The sequence below is a fragment of the Eriocheir sinensis genome, unplaced genomic scaffold (assembly GCF_024679095.1).
Source record: "Eriocheir sinensis breed Jianghai 21 unplaced genomic scaffold, ASM2467909v1 Scaffold154, whole genome shotgun sequence".
Classification (NCBI taxonomy): Eukaryota; Metazoa; Arthropoda; class Malacostraca; order Decapoda; family Varunidae; genus Eriocheir; species Eriocheir sinensis.
The window spans coordinates 63997-72500 of record NW_026110895.1 but is presented as its reverse complement, the minus strand read 5'-3'; the positions used below and the strand labels follow the sequence as shown (position 1 = coordinate 72500).

Genomic DNA, 8504 nt, shown 5'->3' with positions numbered 1-8504 from the left:
ATGTATTTTACACTACCTTTACTCACTACACCAGATGTACTAATAACCAATGTAATGCGATCTGCAGTCTGTTCAAACGCATTCTCACACGTGTACGACAGACACAACTGCCCCATAGCCAAACTGTACAAATACATATTGGAGACACATGCGGTCGTGTTTGAATGAAAATTGTCCTAATCTTGCATGTGCTGTGGCGCACAGAGTACGAACCCGTTCCAAAGGAACGTACATAATCAGCGACTTCAAGTTAATCATAATATATTGCAACAATTACGAAATACGTCGCTTGGACAACAACAATCTCATCGCTTACAAGAGAGCGATTGGTCAGTCATCTTCTCATCACGTCAGTAAAACAGTCTCGTCCGAGGGTCAACTTTAAGTTTGGTGTTGTTGTTGCAAGCTGGAAGAAGAAAGGATGTGACTCCCGTGATAAGATGAAATGTCAAGTGTTTATTCTACATGTGTGTGAATGTGTTTATTCTACATGTGTGTGAATGCTGAGATGTGTACTAATTTTTAAGATGTAATTTTTAAGATGTTGAATGTGTACTAAATTTTAAACTTACAGTTGTAAACGAACTCTTCCTGTTGAACCTCTTCCTGTTGTATGTAACTTGTGTGTGTGTATTAAAATGGAACTGTTGTGTGTAGTGTGTAGTGTATGTAACTTGTGTATGTGTGTGTGATGGAGGTGTTCTGTACAGTATATAAATTGTGTTAACATTATAAATCAAGTCAACCTAAGACATGTGTGCAGACTCTTATGTTACTCCTAAAATAAAAATGGAACTGAAGTTGTGGCTGAAAAAGTCTCTATGTAATTCGTGTGCGTGTGGACTGAGAATTCTGTATCTGTTATTCGTGTGCGTATGTTCTGTAGTAGTGTATGTTTGTTTTACTCCTAAAATAAAAATTGAACTGAAGTTGTGGCTGTTTTTAACATGTAACGATGTTCTTTCATATTTTACCAAAGTATTAAGAGACATGAAATTCGAGGTTGTGTATGAATGAATCTACAGTCCATACAACTAACGTTGTCAGAATTTAATTGGTGAACAAAACCACTTTCTAATAGTTTATCTTTCATCGGAGGTCGACTTGACGGGTAAGTTTGAAAGCTCCTCTCTCTCAGCGAGCCGTGTTGTGTCCTGAAAGATCGTAGCGATGCCTGCTTTGTCTAACACTTTCTGGAGTAAGTTCCTGAGCGGGGTTTGATAATCGTAACCGAAGGTGCGATTAATCGGTCTATTATAGACATTAAGAGTGTGTGATGGTTTTGACCTTCTTTCAACATCATGATGACGTCGTACAACGCCATTGAAAAATTCAACAAGTAAAATGCAAGGCATGCCTGGCTAGCTCCGTTTTTACATTCTTTGAATTTTAGAAAAGGTGAAGTATCGTTCTCCTTCAATCCATATCGAACACTTTGTACTTTGGGAGAGAACAGGAAAGTGAAGAACCGCAAGTTACGAATTTTAAAATAACTTTCACCGTCAGAGATCACAATGACAACATGAATCATCTTTTCAGCACCAGGGTCCGTTAACTCTAGTTGTGTGTGACATTTGCATGGGTCTCTCTGCGCGCATGCAATTATGAGTTAAGACTTCCTCCGAGACCAATGTTTTGGCAAGCGTTCCACAAAGGTCGGAGACTACGAGAAGATATAGGTGTTGCGTCAGCAGGTGACGAATCTACCGTACTCTCAAGAAATGTGTCGTGCACCGTACTCAAGAAATGTGTAGTCACCGCGCACCGCTTCGCTGCTTCATGGATGCTGCTGTTCCACGTCTGCGTACTCTGGATCTGTTAAAGTGTTTAATTGTGTTGTTGTTTGCTCACACATATTGCATATTGGTCACGGGGTTAGGAAAGAATGTAACTTTTTAAAAGTTTAATAAAATTACATGTAATTTGTACAACATCTGCGTAGATGAAGTTTAACAATATAATATATGCGTATATGTTTTGTTATTAACTACCCCTGAAACTATGTACGTCACAAGGTAAAGAATGTGTGTGTCAATTAAGTGTATTGTTAAATTAAACAATATTTGCATAGATGTTTTGTGTTTCTATTAACCTTTGTCATCTAGCTGATGCAAATCACGAATATGTCTACGGATGTAACACGTTTGGTGTAATTCACAAATAAATCCATGGCGATAACACAGACGGATCTCTAAGTTGGATAACGTCCTGATGCTTTTGGATAAGGTCCTGATTCAATGTTTCGGTCTTTTTCATCTCTTCTTGAAAGTCCTTCAATTCTGTTATCAATTGTGTTGATCTTTTTTTCTCTGCGATCAGATCGTTAATTTCTTGGGTCAGCCGTGCAATCTCTGCTGTTTGGGTTTCGGTATTTTGGTTAGACTCTTCGATATTTTTCCTGTTTTCATTAATTTGGTCTTTTAACCGGTTGATTTCGGAATCTTTGTCAATCACGGTTCTCGCAATCTTATTCAATTCTTCGTTAGAGCTTGATAACGTCAGGTTAGTTACTTGCAATGCATTTGCACGTGCGGTTTCAGCTGCTAGTATTTCCTGGGAGGATTTGTTCTCTGTGGTCATATCCTCAATTTGTTTGTTCAGCCGTATAATTTCGTCTTCTTGTTTTTTTCAGTAATATCGATAAGTCATTACTCTTTTCACTCAGTTGGATTTCGAGAGCAGTTTTCTCTTGCTGGAGGCGAGTGACATCTTGCTGGAGTCCATCTCTCGTTTGTGTCTCTTGTAGGAGTAGAGTTTTATTTTGAGTCAACTCTTGTTTGAATTGATCATTCTCTGTATCTAATTCGTTATTACGTTGTTGGAGTTGTTCGTATTCATTTTGCATAAGATCGATCTTGTTTTTATTTTCAGATAATTCTGCTTTCAGTCGGTCTTTCTCTTGGATTATCTTTCGTATATTTGCATTAACTTCTAAGAATTTCTTATCTACATCTTTGTATATCGTCATTATTTGTTGTACTTTGGCAGATGACTTTTCAATTTCTTTCCTTAATTCAGATTTTTCTTCTTCGTGTTTAGTTTGTTGATTTGTAATTCATCCATGTGCTTCTTTGTAGAATCGGCTAACTCTTGACTAAATAAACTTATTTCATTAATTTTAGCGTCTAACTCACTCTGGCACTTATCCAGTTTTTGTTTACAGGATTCTAATGCTTCATCGTTCTTATCAAACTGGCCGAAGTCACGCATTCACATTTACAGACGAAGTCACGCATTCACCAACGTCTCAGAATTGGTCTACATTGCAGACAACAAAGTCACGCAAAAACTCACCAACTTAGAGTAAAGACAATGAACATTCAAAAGAGTTATTTTGATGTTGAGACAACTGGGCAAGACTGTTGAAGACGAATACTTGTGTGACAGATGCTTGCAGTTCTCTCGAGGTTTGTAATGGATTCTCTAGTTTGTGCAAATATCAGGCGTGTGGTATGTACTCTGTTATATCTAGTTTGTGTAAATATCAGTGGTATGTACTCTGTTAATATAATGTGGTATGTACTCTGTGTAAATAAAATGTATATGATGTTCAGAGTTGAGTTTGTGTGTCTATTCCATGAGGTGTAACATTTGAAACATTTGAAACATTTATTAATAGCCTATTAGATACAGTTACATATGTTGTATGTATTGTTAGAGGCCAGCCTTTATATAAGCATAAGCTTTTCAGGCAAGGCGAATTGCACATCTGAGCACTTGACTGCTGCTAGTGAATGTGCGACTTTGTCTCGACTGTCAACTAAACTCTTGTGAGCACAGTGCAAGTGTTAAACTCACCTCGCAACCAACGTAGATGATAATTAACACTCTCAACCAACTTAGATGATAAGATTCATAAGAGAGTTAAGATGGATTCAGACGCATTCACCAACGTCTCAGAATTGGTCTACATTGCAGACAAAGTCACGCATTGACCAACGTCTCAGAATTGGTCTACATTGCAGACAAAGTCACGCATTCACCAACGTCTCAGAATTGGTCTACATTGCAGACAAAGTCACGCATTCACCAACGTCTCAGAATTGGTAAAGTGACAAGTCAGAAAAGTCTGAGGGAATAAGCATGCAACACTCGTATAGTATTCAGAATCAGTCTACTGCTGACATAAAGTCTCGCATTCACACAACTAGCAACATCTGCAACGCATTTGATCCAACTCTGAGACAAAGTAAGATTTGTATTCAGAATCACGCAGGTCACACAATAGTATTCCAGAATCCGTCTACAGCTGACACAAAGTCTCGCATTCACCACCATCTGCAACTCTTGAGGGTTTAAGTCATGCAACAACACGTATAGTATTCAGAATACGTTTACCACTGACACAAAGTCTCATATTCACACAACATCTGCAGCATTCTCTGAGACAAAGTGACAAGTCAGAAAAGTCTGAGGGAATAAGCATGCAACACTGGGAGTTGGTGGTGTTGGTGTAGTTGTTAGATAACTCGTTGAAGGGCTTCTAACGAAAGAGAAGTATGCGGAGGAGGAGGGTTAATCGGAGGAGGATTAATCTGAGTTTCTAAATCAATCGGAGTTTCTATGAACCTTTTACAGTTGCACGAATTGATCTCCCAGGTCATAGGAACAAATTCTGGATAGTCATCGGTGAAGTGATGACTGTTACTCGAAGTAAAGTAGCTTCTCACTTTGGTCGAAGGCGTTATTCGGAAATCCAACTGGTGTGAAGATCGTCGATCCCAACATTTTGCCATTTCTCGAAAAGGTGATGGATGGATGAACGTCCGATGAGTACCACGATACACCGCTGCTGTCAGGGTACTGGATCGTGATTATGGCGAGCAACAACATCAGCAACAGTTGAAAGATCCACCCATTTTCATCACGATGTCACTCTGCTCACTGCTCAGTCCTCCTCACTGTTCAATCTTTTCTTCACGACAAAGTCACTCTAAGTCACGACAACGTCACTCGTCACTTCTCCTCTTCAACGACTGGACTTCAGGATAGTCGAGTCAGGAGCAAGTATGCTCGCTCGCCAACACACCGAGTCGAGTGTCTGGACGGACAGCGTACCTTCTTTCTTTTATTGGTGACACGACAGATGCCTGGCATCGTTAGACACACGATTAAAAAATACAAAACTGGTTTCAAAATGTCTTTTCTAAGAAATAAAACAAAAAGTGGGTGTGTCTTGGCCTACGTCATACGCTTGCTGCTGCTGCTGACGCCAAACGCAGCAGCCTACCTTAACGTTTTCTTCTGGAGTTCGGATATGGTCGTTTTGTACTTCAGTAATAGTTTTAGGTTTTCTTTGTAGTGTTGAAATAGACTGATTGAAAATGGATAGATTCCGTATCCTGTCGTAAAACACTCCGTCAGATACTGGCCCGACGAATTCTTGTCTGATTTGTCTGCTGTGGCGGCAACGTTGATGTTCTTGCAACCGTTGTGTGATTTCTTCACGAGACATATCGAATGATAGTCCACAACGGTTTTATCGACGGTTCTTTGTTGATGTGTTGAACCAGATTACTCTCACAGGTATACATTAGAATACCATTCATGAAGCGACATTCGAACAACATTCTGAGAGCATTACTAAATATCAATTCAGGATGTTTCAGGAATTTCAATTTGGCGTTGCGATGAACACTTGGAAGCAACCCGACGGGACAGAAATTTGTTCTCCGATTTAATTTCTTGAAAGTGCTGCGAAACGACTCACAATTGGAAGGGTCAGACAAAGTCGAACAGAGACACGCCAGCACGGTACCAAAGTCGGATATTCATTCACGTAAAGTTGAGAGGAATTTTAGAAACAAACTTTTAAGTAACATTTTATAATTAACAAGTCATACAAATGAGGCGTAAGAACAAGTCATACCTGTATTCAGTGACCTGCACATCTTAACTCTCTATTCAGTTATGTATCCCAACTCACAATTTGATTTTATGATAGTAAGTATCCCACACACCCCGAATTTAGAATATGTAACCTACGTTTATAATAGTATCCCCTTAAATAAAAATAAAAAATCAAGTGTGTTGTACACGTAGAGTTTATCTACCTTTGCGAGTTAATGTATAATAGTATCCCCAGTCGACACCCTTTTTGTTTTTAGTGTTTGACTTACCGCTATTTTACCCAGATAGCGAGTAGCATTTTTACACCACAAAATGTTAACTTCACTTTCTCTTGACTTGCAGATGCTGACTGTGATTCACAAACAACGACGAGAACACTTGAACCTCGAATTGGAGAGATTAAAAACATTCATAGGATGGCCTAACGCAAATATATCTCCTGAGGTACTGGCTCGTAACGGATTCTACTACCTCCGCGAGTTCGATCTGTGCAAGGTGTAATTGACACACACGAAGTAACGCGCGAAAAGCTGTGACGTAAGCTATCAATCGGCGTCGTTATCGACACATGCCAAAACATGGGCGTTATCTTAATCACACAGGAAGCCATGCAAATGTCACACACAACTAGAGAGTTGCTGCGAACAGATTCAGATAGAACAGAATATAGTTAAGATACGATTCTGAACTCTGTAGTGTGTGACACATTCAAGATGTATAGTATTGGTACAAATGTCAAACTGGTCTCGGGAATATTAGTAGCAGTCAGAGAGTACTCAGCATGGTTCCGTGCCATCAGTCGTCGTGTTGTTTTAAATACCACGTAGACAATAGCAGTGACAGAAACTAGTAAACAAAGAACCATGAAGAATGCCAAGAAGAACCTAAGGCTGTCAGCACTTATTCTATCTTGGCATTCTTCATGGTTCTTTGTTTACTAGTTTCTGTCACTAACTGATCGCTACTAATATTCCTATGACCAGTGTTGTTTTTGAATGTTAATTTTGTAGCATGGTGAATCTGAAATTGTAACTGCTTGAAGACAGAGAAAACAATTGTATGTACATTAGTGTGATTTTTTAGTCTGTATATACGTTACATAAATTGTAACTCGGATAGACTATGTAGCATATTGTAGGTTAGGAAATAAGACTTTTATATAGAATTTGTATGATATTTTTCAAGCTATGTTTAATAAAATATAGTTGTATTTCCACCTGTTTGGACATCCTTAAATCACGTGTTCTGGGTCACTTGTTTGGTAGACGGTCTGTTCTGTTCCTTCGGCGGTCAGGGTGGTGTTGTCGTCGTACCACAGATGCTTAGCGAAGATCCCGATGATGACCATCGCCAGAACGCCACATATTAACATTATAAACATGTTCATCCTCGACTTTCCGTTTTGATTTCCTGTGGTCTCAAAGGGTGAACCCTGATTTGCAGACATTTTGAATACCCGTCGTCTTCTGATACGGCGGCGACGTTGCGTAATTTCCCGCAAGCAGCAAATTCAACCTCCCGGTGCAATACCAAGATTAAAAGAATTACAGATAACAAAAAAATAATGCTTATTAAAAGAATTGCAGACACGCCAGGATATCTCATCACTAGAAACTTTAAAAATCTGAATGATTTTTTGGATCATTTAAAAAAGAATACCAGATTCGTTCAGCGTTGTTATTTGCCAAAATGCAATATATGCACCTCAAAGCTGTCAACTAACAAATTGTCATCATTCAGTGCAGTGCAGACATGTACCTTTGGGTAAATGCAGCATTCACAGAGACTGAGTGTATAGTCTTCAGAATCCGTCTATCGCTGACGCAAAGTATCGCATTCACACAACTAACAACATCTGCAATGCATCTGCAGCATTCACAGAGACTGAGTGAATAGTCTTCAGAATCCGTCTATCCCTGACGCAAAGTCTCACATTAGCAACATTTGGTCCAAGTGAACCGTTCACAGAGACAGCGTTAACTTACACACACGGAATCCGTCTACCGCTGACACAAAGCATCGCATTCACACAACTAACAACATCTGCAATGCATCTGCAGCATTCACAGTTTGATGTGTTGACAAGTGCACGACAGTGTGGCTGCCTTTGATGAACCCCCGGTTAGCTGCGATTATCTTTCTGTTTTTGTCATACAGGTATTTTATTTTCGCCATTTCCTCTTGAGATTTTTCACTCGACATCCATCGCTTGTACAAATCGTTGACTTCCTTTAACAGCATTATTTCTTTGGTGTTGTAACCGTTGAGATAAGTTATACGATCTCTCGATCCCAAGTCGACGTCTTTCATGATTTGGAAATAATCTATGTCGGTTACTATCTTTCGTGGGTTGTAAGGCACGTACAGCGTCTGTCCACTGGTGAATCTGGCACCGGGTAGAGGATCGGGCATTTCGCGGGTAATGTTGACGAACCCGTCGCCGATCAATTATTGAATCTGCAAGTAGTCGCGTCCGATTTAGAATCTGTCGTTACAGCGTTTGAATTGAATGCCGATGCTGAGTCGTTGATGTCTAAAAAAATGTTAAGTCATTCTCTGTATCGAATTCGTTATTACGTTGTTGGAGTTGTTCGTATTCATTTTGCATAAGATCGATCTTGTTTTTATTTTCAGATAATTCTGCGTTCAGTCGG

General features: G+C 39.4%; 1 pseudogene; it reads right to left on the bottom strand.

Moving 5' to 3' along the window:
• LOC126990306 (histone H2B-like) overlaps window positions 1–7198 on the bottom strand; it is a 13048-nt pseudogene extending 5850 nt beyond the window's left edge.
• Between the last annotated feature and the right edge of the window lie 1306 nt (window positions 7199–8504).